We start from the raw sequence: 14,427 nt of genomic DNA on the forward strand, positions 1-14,427 counted from the left end.
GCATTAATAAATGTTACTTCGATATGGGGACCAGAGGATATCTAATTCCAATGGAACCCTAACCCAGCAAGAAGATAACTCCTTCAAGTCCGGAGGAGCAAAGAAAATTATCAGAATAAAATAACAAGACTAATAGTTATTACAGCAATGATTTAAGATTTTTTTTAAAAATACTAAATGACCATCAGAATATTCTCTGAATAAAATATCGATAACCCCACATAAGAATTTGGCTTTTAATATAACACACACAGAAATGGAATAAGTAAATAAAGTGTTCAGATCGATGGATAATGATTTGTAAAGATACACTCTGCTGACTTGCACCAAACTTCAAAATCCATGAGCATGTAAGATTTTTCTCATCTCTTTGCCAGTGGGCTGCTGCACTTCACTGACTTCGTTACCAGAATGTTCAAGGTTCAATATCAGAGGCACTTCAGAACTCACTTGTCAGAAAAAGGGATCATTCCCTGCATTCCCATGCCCTACCCACCAACTAATTTTCCCTCCTATTTTTTTTCTCTAGGCCATGCTCTTATCATTGCACAAACCAGCAACATTGTCATTTTTGTAAACATCAGCATCCCTTCAGTCCAGGGCAATGTTCCAGCTTTTGATTTTCACAATGGAATTGAAGGCAAATTATTGACCTGGTTAAACAATTGACTGAGTGGTAGGAGACAGAGATTAGGGACAATGGGCAAGTAGTTTAATTGGCAGAATACGACTAGCGGTGTACCACAAGGATCTGTGTTGGCGCCTCATCTATCCAGCATTGTTATTAACGATTCAGATAATGGAATAGAAGGCCGCATATCCAATTTTGCTGATGACATGAAGATAGTCAGTGTTATAAGGAGCGTAGATGACAGTGTAAAATTACAAAGTGATATTGATAGATTAAGTGAATGGGCAAAACCGTAGCCAATGAATTTCATTGTCAGCAAATGTGAGGTCATCCATTTTGGACCTAAAAAGGAATAAAGCAGTGTACTTTCTAAATAGAGAAAGGCTAGAAACAGAGGAGGTCCAAAGAGACTTGGGAGTCCATGTACATACATCATTAAAATGTCATGAACAGTTACAGAAAATAATCAGCAAGGGTAATGGAATGCTGGCCTTTATATCTAAAGGAATAGAATACAGTGGGTTAGAAGTTGTGCCACAGCCATACTAAACCCTGGTTAGACCACACTGGGAGTACAATGAGCAGTTCTGTGCAGGGTGTCTTTTTTCATTCAATCATGGGATATGAGCTTCGCTGGCTAGGCCAGCATTTATTGCCAATCCGAAACTGCCCTTGAGAAGGAAGTCTTAGGAAGGATACAATGACCTTGGAGGGGCTGCAGTACAAATTTACTAGAATGGGCTTCAAGGAATAAATTACAAGGAGAGATAATACAAACGATGGTGTATTCCCTTCATTTTGGAAGATTAAAGGTAATTAGATTGATATTTTCAAGGCACTAAGGGAACAGATAAGGAACATAGAGAAAACATCTAAAAATCAGGAGTGAAATTAGGAAAAACCTCTCCGTACAAAGGGTGGCAGAAGTTTGAACTCTTTGTGCAAATGACAATTTATGCAACTGTTAATTTTAAATCTGAGTTTAATGCATATTTGTTAACCTAATAGGGGCAGAGCAAAGGTTATGAAGTTAGGTTGCATAATCTTATTGGATGGCAGCAGGGCCAGGGAGAGAAATCATGGCTCCCGATGCCTTTCCTGTCTCCGAGCCCTCAGGTGTCTCTGTACAACAGAACTTTTAAGGGGCCAGGGAACAAAGACTGAATGGTTCATAATTGTACCTGTCACGAAAGTATAATAATCCTCACGATATTATTGTGATTTATTGTAAAAGTAGGTTAACAGTGGAGTTTGGATAGTTTGTGTGTGTGTATGTGGGGAAATTAATTGAATGGGAGACAGCTGGTCTGGAGGCTTTGATTCATCAAAAGAAGCTAGGCTTGAAATGCTAAATACATAAATATGGCTTAAGTCTTAGAATGTGAGATTAGGAGAATTTACATTTTTAGATAAATCAGGGTAGTCTGAATTTCAATGAGATGGTAGGATGTTACACCTAGCCAGAGAAGCTAGGCCAAGCCAGCTTCTAGCTGGCTTCTAGCCATCGGTTATTTTTCCCAAAGGTTCCTGATAATATTAGCATCATGAAATTATTTATATTATGAGAAAGGTAAAGTTCCAAAGACATATGGGAACAATGGAATTTACATTAAAAGGGAGAAACATGTATAAAAGAGAATGAGGCTCCTAGGGAAGGCATTGTAAGATCTACCAGAAGAGTTAAAAACCTCCAGTATTTTGTGCATTAAGCCTACTATCTACAGAAACTGAAGCTGGGAAAGCCACTTTGAATTCTACTGCCAGGTTATTGTGTTAACTTGCTGGCATCTGTTTAAAATTGTTTAATTTTTTTCTTACCATTGCCTTAATAGGAGTGTAACTGGAAGCCAGATTAATTAGGGGTTTTAGGAGTTATTATAGTAGTAATTTGTAGACCTATGTATGTGCTTGAAATCTTTCCTTTTGTTAATAAATGTTTAATTTAGTTTTCCAAAAAATCTCTAAAGTCTTGGTGGACTTATTACTATTGAATTCTGGACACACATCTCAAAATGAAATGTTAATTGCAAAATCGTTGTGACTGTGTGATCAAGTTTCCCTCGTAGATTTGATCTGCCTGGCACACATGATCTGCCACATCATAACAAATTGGGGGCTTTTTGTAGGACGTTTGAAATTCCTTGATTGGTTTGGAGTTGGTAAATCTTAAGGTTATGAGTACGAGAAGCACTTTGAATTCGGGAGTTGGTGTGAGGGATTTTTTAAGTGGTGAGACTGCAAAAATGGCTGTATCCATGGCTAAAACCTTTATGGAAGTAGAAGATATAACTCTGATTGGGTTACAAAATGTATCTAAGGGTAAGTTCACAGAGTTTGCGGATAAGTTACAGTTGAGGTTTCCTGTCGGGGCAAAGAAAGCAGACATAATTGAAGTGATAGCACAGCATTTGAAGGTGGAAGTGATACCTGACATGCGTGAGTCACAGCTGGAGGTAGTGAGACTTCAGTTAGAAATGAAGAGGCTTGGATTTGAACAAGCCAACAAACTGAGAATTGGAGGTAAAAGAAAAAAAGAAATTATTCCAAAAAGAAATGGAAATGCCAAAACTTGATCTCCAGAGGGGAAAAGTTAGCAATGGAGGAAAGAGAGAAGGAAAGAGACAGAGAGTACCGACTTAAAAAGCTGGACTTTAAAAAAGAGACATCAGTTGCTGAGGAAAGTTCTGATGCTGAAAAAAACCATTAATTTAAAACCCAGTAGGGAGAAGCTTAAGTTTGTGCAAGCTCTTCTGAAGTTTGAAGAAAGAGATGTGGAAGCGTTCTTTATTTCATTTGAGAAGATAGCTAAACAGATGAAATGGCCACAAGAAAACTGGGCATTGTTGTTACACTCTAGGTTAGTGGGTAGAGCACATGAGATTTATGCTTCACCGTCAGAAGAAGTGTCAGTGGACTATGATGTGGTAAAAAAAAAAGGCTACTTCGAGTGCATATGAGTTGGTCCTTGAGGCATACAGGCAGAAATTTAGGAATATAAGAAAACAGCCTGGGCAAACTTATATTGAGTTTGAGAGAGTAAAACAAAGTAAATTTGACCGGTGGATACGCGCACTAAAGATAGAGACAACATATTCGAGAAGTAATCCTTTTGGAAGAATTTAAAGATTCAATTTCTTCGGTGGTGAGAGCTCAGGTGGAGGAAAAAGGGTTAAAACGGTAAGACAAGCAGCAGAGGTAGCTGATTGTTAATTGTTCTAAACTTTTTTTGACACCCTTTTAAATCAGAGAAGGATAGAAAGTGGGAAGGTGAAAGGGAGGTGGGTAGTCAGGGAAGAGAAGGAGTAGGTGGAAATTCCCAGGAAGCTTTTTCTCAAACTAAAAAGGAAGGTGCTGAGGGTAGGAGTGACACTCAAAAATTGATGTGTTGTCATTGTTATAAAGTTGGGCACGTGAAGTCAGTGTGTTGGAAATTACAGGGAAAATCTGCTGAAATTATTGGGAGGCAGAAAAGTTCTGGAAGTATAAGTACTGTGGGTTCTGAGGTTCAGGCACAGGAAAAACCTGTGGTTTGCGTACAGGTAAAACAAGAGGAATCGGTGATAAGTAAATAAGTGGGAATGTGTTCACAATTTACCCAAGGGTGTTCTGAGGAGCAGGTTGCAGAAATGTTTAAACATTTTGTATGTGAAGGGGAGGTTAACAGAGTGGAGTAGGTAAAGATATTAAAATTTTAAGAGACACAGGGTTGAGTCAATCCTTAATGATGAGGGATAGTGATATTTATTGATCAGAGGGAGTATTGTGGGAACAGGTGATAATAAGTGGGGTTCATGGAGATGTTAAACCTATTCCATTGTGGAAGGTAAATCTAAAGAATAAGCCGAAAACAGGTGAAGTGATTATTGGGGTTCTGGAAAAAGTGCCCTTTGCAGGGGTTCAATTTATTTTAGGTAATGATATAGCTGGGTCACAGATGTGGATGATGCCTATGGTAGTTGAGCAGCCTGTAGAGGTGCTTTCAGCAGAAAGGTTGCAGAAAGAGCACCCTGGATTGTTTCCAGATTGTGTGGCAACAAGGTCACAAGCTCACAGGTTGAAATAGGAATGAGAGGAAGTTAAAAAGCAGAGAAAAGGTGTTGAAGATCAATTAGCTGATACTGCCTTTAATAAGATTGTTTGATAGAAAGAATGGAGGAAAATGCAGCTGAGGTATTTAGCTTAAGGCAGTTGGTAGAGTTACAGAAAAGGTTTCCACAAATAAGACAGTTACATCAGATAGCTTATTAAGATACAGAGGCAGAATGTATTCCAGAATGTTATTCCCTTAAGGGTAATGTGTTAATGAGAAGGTGGTGGCCATATAAGGTTTCAGCAGATGAAAACTGGAGGGAAGTACATCAGATTGTTATACCATTTGGATTTAGAAACAAGATCCTGAGAATAACTCATGAAATTCCAATTTGGGGGGGCGGGTGGTGGGACATTTAGGAATTAGAAAGAGATAGGCAAAAATGCAAAAACATTGATATTGGCCTGGATCGCAAATAGATGTAATTAAATTCTATAGAACATGTCACACATGTCAGGTGATAGGGAAACCACAAGCAGTGATTAAGCCAGCACTTTAATTTCAATTCGAGCATTTGAAGAATCTTTAACTAGGGTTGTGTTGTACCCCTCACTAAGACTAAAAGTGGAAATCAGTACTTACTGAAAGTAATGGATGTGTCTACAAGGTATCCTGAAATATTGTAATATTGAGAAATATTACAATAAAGAGAACTGTGGAAGAGTTGACTAATATTTTTTACAAGCTATGGTTTACCAAAAGAAATACAATCAGATCAGGTTTCAAATTTCATGTCATAGCTATTTAAAGAAGTAATGAACAGTTTGGGGATAAAGCAGTTTAAGTCAACAGCTTACCATCCTGAATCACGAGGTATGGGAAAGATGGCATCAAACTTTAAAAAGTATGAAGATGGCATATAGTCAGAACTATCCACAGGATTGGGATCGGGGAATTCCATTCTTGTTATTTGCTATTAGGGATGGTTCTAATGCATCAGTTGGATTTAGTCCTTTTGAATTAGTCTATGATCATGAGGTAAGGGGAGCAATGAAATTGATTCATGAGAAATTGGTGGGTCAAAATTTGGAAACTACTATCCTGGATTATGTATCAAACTCCAGGGAAAGATTGGACAAACCATGCGAGTTAGCTAGGGAACATATAAAGATATCAAAACAAGTGATGAAAGTGAAGGCAGATAGGAAAGCTACAGCTTATGGTTTTGTTGCTGGGGAAAAAGTGTTAGTTTTGTTACCAGTACTGGGTGACTCGTTAAAGGCAAGGCTTAGTGGGCCTTACAGGATTGAAAAGAAACTGAGTGAAGTAAATTATTTAATATAAAATTCAGATTGAAGAAAGAAGCAGAGGGTGTGTCATGTAAATATGCTTAAAAAGCACTTTGACAAGGAAGACAAGCTAAAGGAGGTGGTAAGATAAGGAAACTGAGGTAGAAATGAAGGATTCTGAAATTAGTTTCCTCTAATCAAGCTGGATAATGAGGGGGTACTTGAAATTTTAAATGTAATATTGAGTTACCTTCCAGACAAGTGTCAAAGTGATTTGGAGAAGCTATTGCAGTCGCACAAACCTAGTTGTGGGAATAAGCCATGGAGGATTTAGCTACACATGATGTGAGTATAGAAGTTTCATCTTCGGTAAGACAACATCCTTATGGATTAAATCCAACAAAGTTATCACAAATACAGAAAGAAATTGAATTCATGCTTCAAAATGACATCATTGAGTCTAGTTGTAGTAACTGGAGTTCACCTATTATGATGGTACAGAAACCAAGTAGAACACAAAGACTGTGTGTGGACTATCGATAGGTGAACGCAATGACATAAGCTGATTAATATCCTACACCAGGGTTGGAAGATTGCATTCAGAAAGTGGTACAATCAAAGTTTATCACAAAGATTGACTTGCCGAGAGGATATTGGCAAGCACCATTATCAGAGAGAGCAAAGGAGATAACACCAAATGGACTATATCAGTTTAAAGTCATGCCATTTGGTATTGAAAATGCACCTGCAACATTTCAAAAACAGACAAATAAAGTAATTTCAGGACTGAGCAATTGTGCTGTTTATTTTGATGACTTGATAGTTTTCAGTCAAACGTGGGAGGAGAATTTACAACATCTGAGAGAATTATTTAGTCGAATACAAGGAGCTAATTTGGTGATGAACTTGGCTAAAAGTGAATTTGCAAATGCACAAGTTATATATATTTACATTGGACCTGATAAGGTGGCTCCGAGAGATGTGAAAGTCAAAGCCATCGTGGATTTCCCAGTGCGTACAACAAAATGAGAAGTTTTGAGATTTCTGGGCATGAGTGAGTTTTACAGGAAACTCGTACCAAATTTTAGCAGTACGGTTAATCCATTGACTGAATTATTAAAGAAAGAACAAGACTTTACAATGGAAACAGAGGCATCTGACAGCTTGAAAACTGTATTGACTACGACACCAGTTTTGGCAGTACCCAATTATGCCAAGAGATTTAAGTTAGCCATTGATGCAAGCAATATAGGCATTGGGGCCATACTGTTGCAAGAAGATTAAACTGGAATTGAGAAACCGATAGGGTATTTTTCATGTATCCACGTATTTAATGATTGAAAAGGAGGCTCTGGGTCTGGTGTTAATGTTGCAGCATTTCAAAATTTACACTGCAAACAATTCATCAGAAACAATTGTTTATACAGACCACAACGCTTTAAAGTTTCTGGATAAATTTCGAGACTGAAATGCAAGGCTGTTCAGATGGAATTGTTTTACAGCAACCATTTAATCTACAGATTTTACATGTGGCTGGATGAGAAAATCAAATTGCAGATGCATTGTCAAGAGTTTAAAGCTCAAAGGAAAATGGACATTTAAAACCTGGACACTGTTCTGGGTTGATTTCAGCTGATACCAAGGATTTGTATATATTGTTATGTTAATGCGTGCATCTGGTAATGTAATAGTGTGAGTTATGTATAGGAGGTAATGGTGTAAGATGGGTTAGGAAAATGAACAAATTATGACAGTTCATTTTCCCATAAGGAGGGGGAAGTCACAAAAGTATAATAATTATCAGAATATTATTGTGATTTATTGGTAAAAGTAGGTTAATAGTGGAGTTTGGATAATTTCTCTCTGTGTGGGAAGGGGGATTTAATTGAATGGGAGACAGCTAGTCTGGAGGCTTTGACTCAGCAAAAGAAGCCAGGTTTGAAATGCTAAATATGTAAACATGGCTGAAATCTTAGAATGTGAGATGAGGAGGATTTGCATTTTTAGATAAATCAGGGTAGCTTGAATTTCAAAGAGATGGTAGGATGTTACACCTAGCCAGAAAAGATAGGCCACTGACAATATTAGCACCATGAAATGATTTATATTATGAGAAAGGTAAAGTTCCAAAGATATTTGGGAACAATGGAATTTACTTTAAAAGGGAGAATCATGTACAAAGGAGAATGAGGCTATGTGTTTGTGAAGACATTGTAAGATCTACCAGAAGTGTGAAAAGCCTCCAGTATTTGTGCATTAAGCCTGCTGTCCATAGAAACTGAAGCTAGGGAAAGCCACTTTGAATTCTACTGTCCAGGGTATTGTGTTAACTTGTTGGCATCTGTTTAATATTTTTTACCGTTACCTTAACAGGGGTATAACTGGAAGCCAGATTAATTAGGGGTTTTAGGAGTTACTATAGTAGTAATTTGTAGACTTATGTATGTGCTTGAAATCTTTTCTTTTGTTAATAAATGTTTAATTTAGTTTTCTGAAAAATCTCTAAAGTCTTATTACTGCTGAATTCAGGGCATACATCTCGAAATAAAATACAAATTCCAAAATGGTTATGACCGTGTGATCCTCATGGATTTGATCTGCCTGGCACATATTATCTGCTGCATCATAACATAGCTGTTTCATATCTGAAGACTCTGCTGATGGCTGCTTCTTGCTGCAATATATTTTCAATATTACCATGAAACACAACTTTATCACGATACTTCAATACCTCAAAAAACTCATAAAAAGCATCCAAGATAGAGTTGGAGAATAGGTAAGCAGACAAAAGAACAAGAATGAAGTCAATAGAAAAAGACTCTTGTGAATCATGTGCAGAATAAAACAAGTTACTGAGTCACTATGAGCCCATTACGCACTACTGTCCTGGCAATCTCATCCCACAAAGCCTGCACACAGTAAACTTCTATTAGCAACAAAATAAACAGAACTCCAGCCTCTGTTGACATGATAATTTTGGATGGCAAAGGCCATTTAACCCAGCTCATCTCATCCATCCCAGGATGACATTCGCACATACGAATTATGAACAGACATAGGCAATGCGACCCTCTGAGCCTATTTGATAACATTGCCTACATTATACCGGTGACTACAACGTAGCAGTATTTAATTGGTTGTAAAGTGATTTGGGGCATAGTGAAAGTTGTTGTATAAAAGTAGGTTTTGTCTTTCTTTCATTACACCTGCATGCAGAAAGCAGAATGACTGCAGCAATGGTGAAATTAGAGGGCCCAATGCTGATTCTCTCAGGATAATTAATCACAGAGCAATCAACTGATGTTAGGAAAGTTGCTACAAAGAAATCACTACATTGATAAAGCAATTCAACTCTCTAGCCCAAAGGTCAGAAGCAGCAACAGCAACTAGTGAAAGTGACATGACACTGACAGACCCGCTTAAAAAATATTGGAACTCTCAGCCTGACGGATCCGCTTTTTTTAAGCCGGACTTTCAGGTCTGGAGCTCGGGTTGCTCAGTGTGGCAACGAGAAACTGTTTGAAATACCAAGTCCATGCTTCTCCCAGACCCCAGCCCCTGGTGTTTGGCACCATCTGCATCGGTCTCTACTAGGCCCTGGGTAGCAGAGCAAACTTGGGGGGTGGGGGGGGGAATAGGCTAAATGTCCTACTTGTGTTTCTATGTTCCTATAAGAGCCATTTTGTGAATGATAGATTTTATTTGCTTTAATTGGCATGTAAATTTACAGAGAAAGTAAATGTTGTAAAGCGGTTTATGTTTATGTGTATGTATCGTGTATATATAAAAAATATTATATATATATTTATGTATATTATTCTGAAAAAAGAGACATGTCAAACCTTTTCATCTTGCACTCATCAGGACACTTTGCAAGAATACCAATATAAGGGGAAAACAACAATTTATACTGTATGTGAAGAGACAGCTGATTGGTTGGCAAGTGAACTCTGATTGGTAGAGGCATTGCCATGGAGAATACACCAGTGATGGTGACTGTTGTTTGAAATTTAAACCAGACAGCTTGACTCTGATTGGCCAAGGCATTGCTCTGTGGAATGAGTCAGCGAATGGCTATCACTTATTTTGTTTTGCTGAAACAGGCACAATAGGTGTACATACAAACAAAAACAGAAAATGCTGGAAAAACCCAGCAGGTCTAGCAGCATCTGTGGAGAGAGGAACAGAATTAACATTTCAAGTCCTTATTACCCTTCTTCAGAACAATGTGTGTACATGATCTTTCTGTCTGCAAAGAACAGGGCCCTGTGTATTAATATATGTAGCTTCCAGTACATGCAAATGTGCCACACTGTGAGTCCAACTAACAATCTTAAATTGGTGGTCAGCATAATTCTTAGCACACTGAGGATTATTTAGCAAATGTTGTGGAATTGAGGAATCACATCTAATGTTGAACACTGTGTTTTGAGTTTTGCAAGCATGGGCTGGTTGGGGAGGCAGTGACATTGTAGTATTGTCACTGGGCTAGAGACCCAGCGTAATGCTCTGGGTACCCGGGTTTGAACTCCACCATGGCAGATGGCAAAATTTGAATTAAATAAAAATCTATAATTATAAGTCTGATGGTGACCGCCCATCACGACAAGGCTAGGAAGTCCTGACCATAATTACACTGACGGAAAAGAAACACAGCCAATGATCAGAAGTATATAGCCTGACTTACACAAGTTAAAATTTCTCAAAGATAACAGTCTACAAAAATTTTAAGCCCTTTTCAGAATCTTTTCAGTGAAACTTTGATGAATCTAATATGGGAACTCAATTACTCCATAATGTCTCATCACACTGCTGTACCACTTGGAATAAATGGCTGAGGCAAATGAACTGAAGAATAAAATAAGATAGTATTTATAGTATTCCAAGCAAACTCCTCGCACTCAAAGCATCCCTTTCATATAAACACATAAACATGTTATTATCAATTTCACCTTGCAGGCAGCTAGAGTGTGATTCCCAGGCTTCTAGATCATTCAATGGATTTTGAGTGTTTTTGACATCTGACTGACACTCTGGATAGCTCAGCTGTCGTTGACATCAATGTGGACTGCAAGCTTGAATGCACTAACATCTGAAAAACAGGAGAGAATTGGAGATGCAATTAACTTGTGAGCTTTAGCAATTGGCAGCACCATGGGGCACGAGCTGCCCCCTCCCTCCATCCCTCCCAATCTAATAACCATCACAAGGGAGTTTTGTGCATTGCCTCAATTTGTTTCAGAACACAATAAACTGAAATCATTCACTGCAGCCATGTGACCACCTGAGCAACATGCCCTCGCTCTTGCACCACCATCTGCTATTTCTCACTTGTGCTCCATGATTCACTTCTTACTACAATCTCAACAATGTGATTCAGTGTCAGCCGTGGCTCACTGAGTAGCACTCTTGCCCCCTCAATCAGAAGATTATGTGTTCAGGTTCTACTCCAGACACTTAAAAATCTAGGCTGGTGCCCAAGTGAAGTACTGAGAGAGTACTGCACTGTCAGGTTTTTGAATGAGACATTGAACTCAAGTCCTGTCTCAGGTGAATGTAAAAAGATCACATTTTGAAGAAGAGCAGTGGATTTGTAACTTGATGTCCTAGTTAATATTTATCCCCCAATCAACATCACAAAACAGATTGTCTGGCTACTGGTGCATTGTTATTTGTGGGAGCTTGTTGTGCTTAATTTGTTTGCTGCATTTCCTACATTACAACAATTTGAAAGTTGGTCCTCACTGGCAGTAAGCGCTCTGTGACATACTGAGATCATGAAAGGCACTATATGAATGCAAATGTTTCTTTCTCAAATGCAGGCATACAGCAGATAATCGTGAAACAGAGAAAATCCATTCTCCACAGAATGCAGGCCACCCCATAAGTTGTGGTTTGAAAAAAAAATCAAACGTCTAATATTAGTTTGCAATGCCTGCTGTCTAATTTTAATTCAAATGTTAAGACTTAAGCGTCCATTTCTTCCATTCCTCATGATTCAACTTCATTTTGTCCACTCATATATGAAATGGATGTGAACCACTTCTTACCATAGGACTGACTGCCATATCTCACTACTTATCTGTTCATGTGCATCTGTTGGTATAAGTGAAGGATTTACATTTTTTATGGTGGCTGCTAGATTTGGGTCTCTGTCTCTGCTGTGGTTTCACTGAGCGTTTGATATTAATCAAGCATCAGGCAGGCTTGGCTGCTGAGCTTTTGGCAGGCTTTGATAATGTGCAAACTTTGCAACAAGTCATGGTGCAAATTCAAGAAATGTGTACTGCTCAGAGTCTCAGATGAGGAACAGTACAGCGAGTAAAGTCAGCACTGATAAGCAAGCCTCATTTTTTTTTAACGTCTAGAAATGGCTGTTATCATCTCTATGTTGAAGGTTCCATTCCAACTGTGGTCATCACAGGCAGCACCTATGTTTGAATTTGCACCAGATTTGCACTGGGATGGGATGTTCTGACCTTATCCATTCCATGCCATTCAACATAATGAGGTCTCGAGTATCGCTGAAAAAAAAATTTTGTCTTGCACTGATCAGGACAATCGCAAGAATAACAATGTCAGGTGAAACAACTGGCGGATCATATCAAGCAGCATATCCCTTCCTCTGTTCACAATGGGGAAGGTACTGACCGTGCCCAAGCAGCCCATGCTTGCAAAACTCAAAACACAGCAGTGTCCAACATCAGATGCAATCCTGTGATTGGACAACATCTGCTAAATAATCCTCAGTGTGCTAAAAATTACGTTGATAACTAATTTAAGGTTATCATTCAGGCTTGCAATGTGGCACATTTGCGTGTACTGGAAGCTACATATATTAATACACAAAGCCCTGTTCTTTGCACAAACATTGCGCCAGTTTCAGCTAAACAAAATAAGTGATAGCCATTCACTGGTTCATTCCTCAGGATAATGCATTGGTCAATCAGAGTCAAGCTGCCTGGTTTAAATATAAAACAATGTTTGGCAGTTAACTGTCAGTCACAATTAACTGATGCATTCTCCATGGCAATGCCTCTAGCAATCAGAGCCTACTTGCCAACCAATCCGCACTCTCTTCTCAAACAGTATAACGCTGTTGCTTCCCCTGACATTGGTATTCTTGCGATTGTCCTGATGAGTGCAAGATGAAAAGCTTCGACAAAATGTATTTTTTCAGCAATACTCAAGTTCTGTGCTACCAAATGACTGAAATGAGATATTACTCCTTCTGCACACCATGACCTCCCTCTCACACTGTGCCCTCCCATTAATCACACAGTTCATGATGAGAAGGACTGCTTAAGGACAAGTTAGAAAAAATTCTGGGAAATTCCTTTCCAACAGTACACCAGTTGCTGCTCTTGACATAATCTTCATTAAACAAAGGTCTTTGCCTGGTTTGTTGGTAATGGCAGAGTGAGGGATATGTTGGGTCATAAGGTTACAGATTATTGTGGAATGGAATTTTTCTGCTGCTGATGGGCAACAATGCCTCATGGATGCCCAGTTTCGAGCTTCTAGATTTGTTCTGAATGTATCCCATCTAACATGGCTGTCCTATGGAACACAATAGACAATGACCTCAGTGTTGATGTGCAACTTCTTCTCCGCAAGTACTGTGTGGTGGTCACTCTTATCAATGTTGTCATGGAGAGATACATCTGAAGCATCTGAAAGTAGATTGGTGAGGTCAAGCTTGGGTAGGGTTTCCCTTCTGTTGGTTCTATCGCGGCCTTTTGCAGACCCCATCTAGCAACTAGACTCAACCAACTCAGTCATTCCATTTTTTAAATACTGATTAATATCTTTCACAATTGAAATTCTTTCTGTTCTCTAAAGGGCAAGTCCATAAATTACTGTTATCGATAATAAGGTATGGAGATGGCCACAGCAATCGCCTGAACTATAAGTTAAAAGAACATAAGAAATAGGAGCTGGAGTATTTGGTCCTTTGAGCCTGCTCTACTATTCTACAAAAGCATGGCTGATTTTCTGCTTGCACAATCCCCATGTCCCTCAATTCCCTTAGTTACCAAAAGACTATCAACTTCTGCCTTGAACATACTAAATGACTGAGCATTCACAGCTCCCTGTGGTAGAAAACTATAAAGATTCATAACTCTTTGAGTGAGAAATTTCACCTCATACCAGTCCTAAATAGTTTTAGTGTACAAGGTAGCGAGGGAGAAAAATTCTTAAGTTGCATCCAGGAGAACGTTTTCAGTCAGTAAGTAGAAAGCCCAACAAGGGAAGTGGCAGTTCTGGTCCTAATGAGCCCAGGCAGGTGGAAGGCGTATCAGTATGGGAGTATTTTGGAGATAGTGACCATAACTCAGGTAGATTTAGAATAGTTATGGGAAAAGATGAGGTTGGGCCAGGAATAAAAGTTCTAAACTGGGGAAAGGCTAATTTTACTAAGATGAGATGTGATTTGATCCAAGTGGACTGGGAGCAGCTACTCGCAGATAAAACTA

At 38.7% G+C, this 14,427-nt stretch overlaps 1 long non-coding RNA gene across 1 annotated transcript in view; it reads right to left on the bottom strand.

The window, feature by feature from the left end:
* Positions 1-14,427, bottom strand: part of LOC121280517 — a 35,212-nt gene that overhangs the window by 1,064 nt on the left and 19,721 nt on the right. The window contains exon 2 of the long non-coding RNA XR_005943629.1: positions 10,903-11,042. This is a non-coding gene — a long non-coding RNA (uncharacterized LOC121280517). The remainder of the gene's footprint in view (positions 1-10,902; positions 11,043-14,427) is intronic.

Source organism: Carcharodon carcharias, chromosome 7 (genome assembly GCF_017639515.1).
Source record: "Carcharodon carcharias isolate sCarCar2 chromosome 7, sCarCar2.pri, whole genome shotgun sequence".
NCBI lineage: Eukaryota > Metazoa > Chordata > Chondrichthyes > Lamniformes > Lamnidae > Carcharodon > Carcharodon carcharias.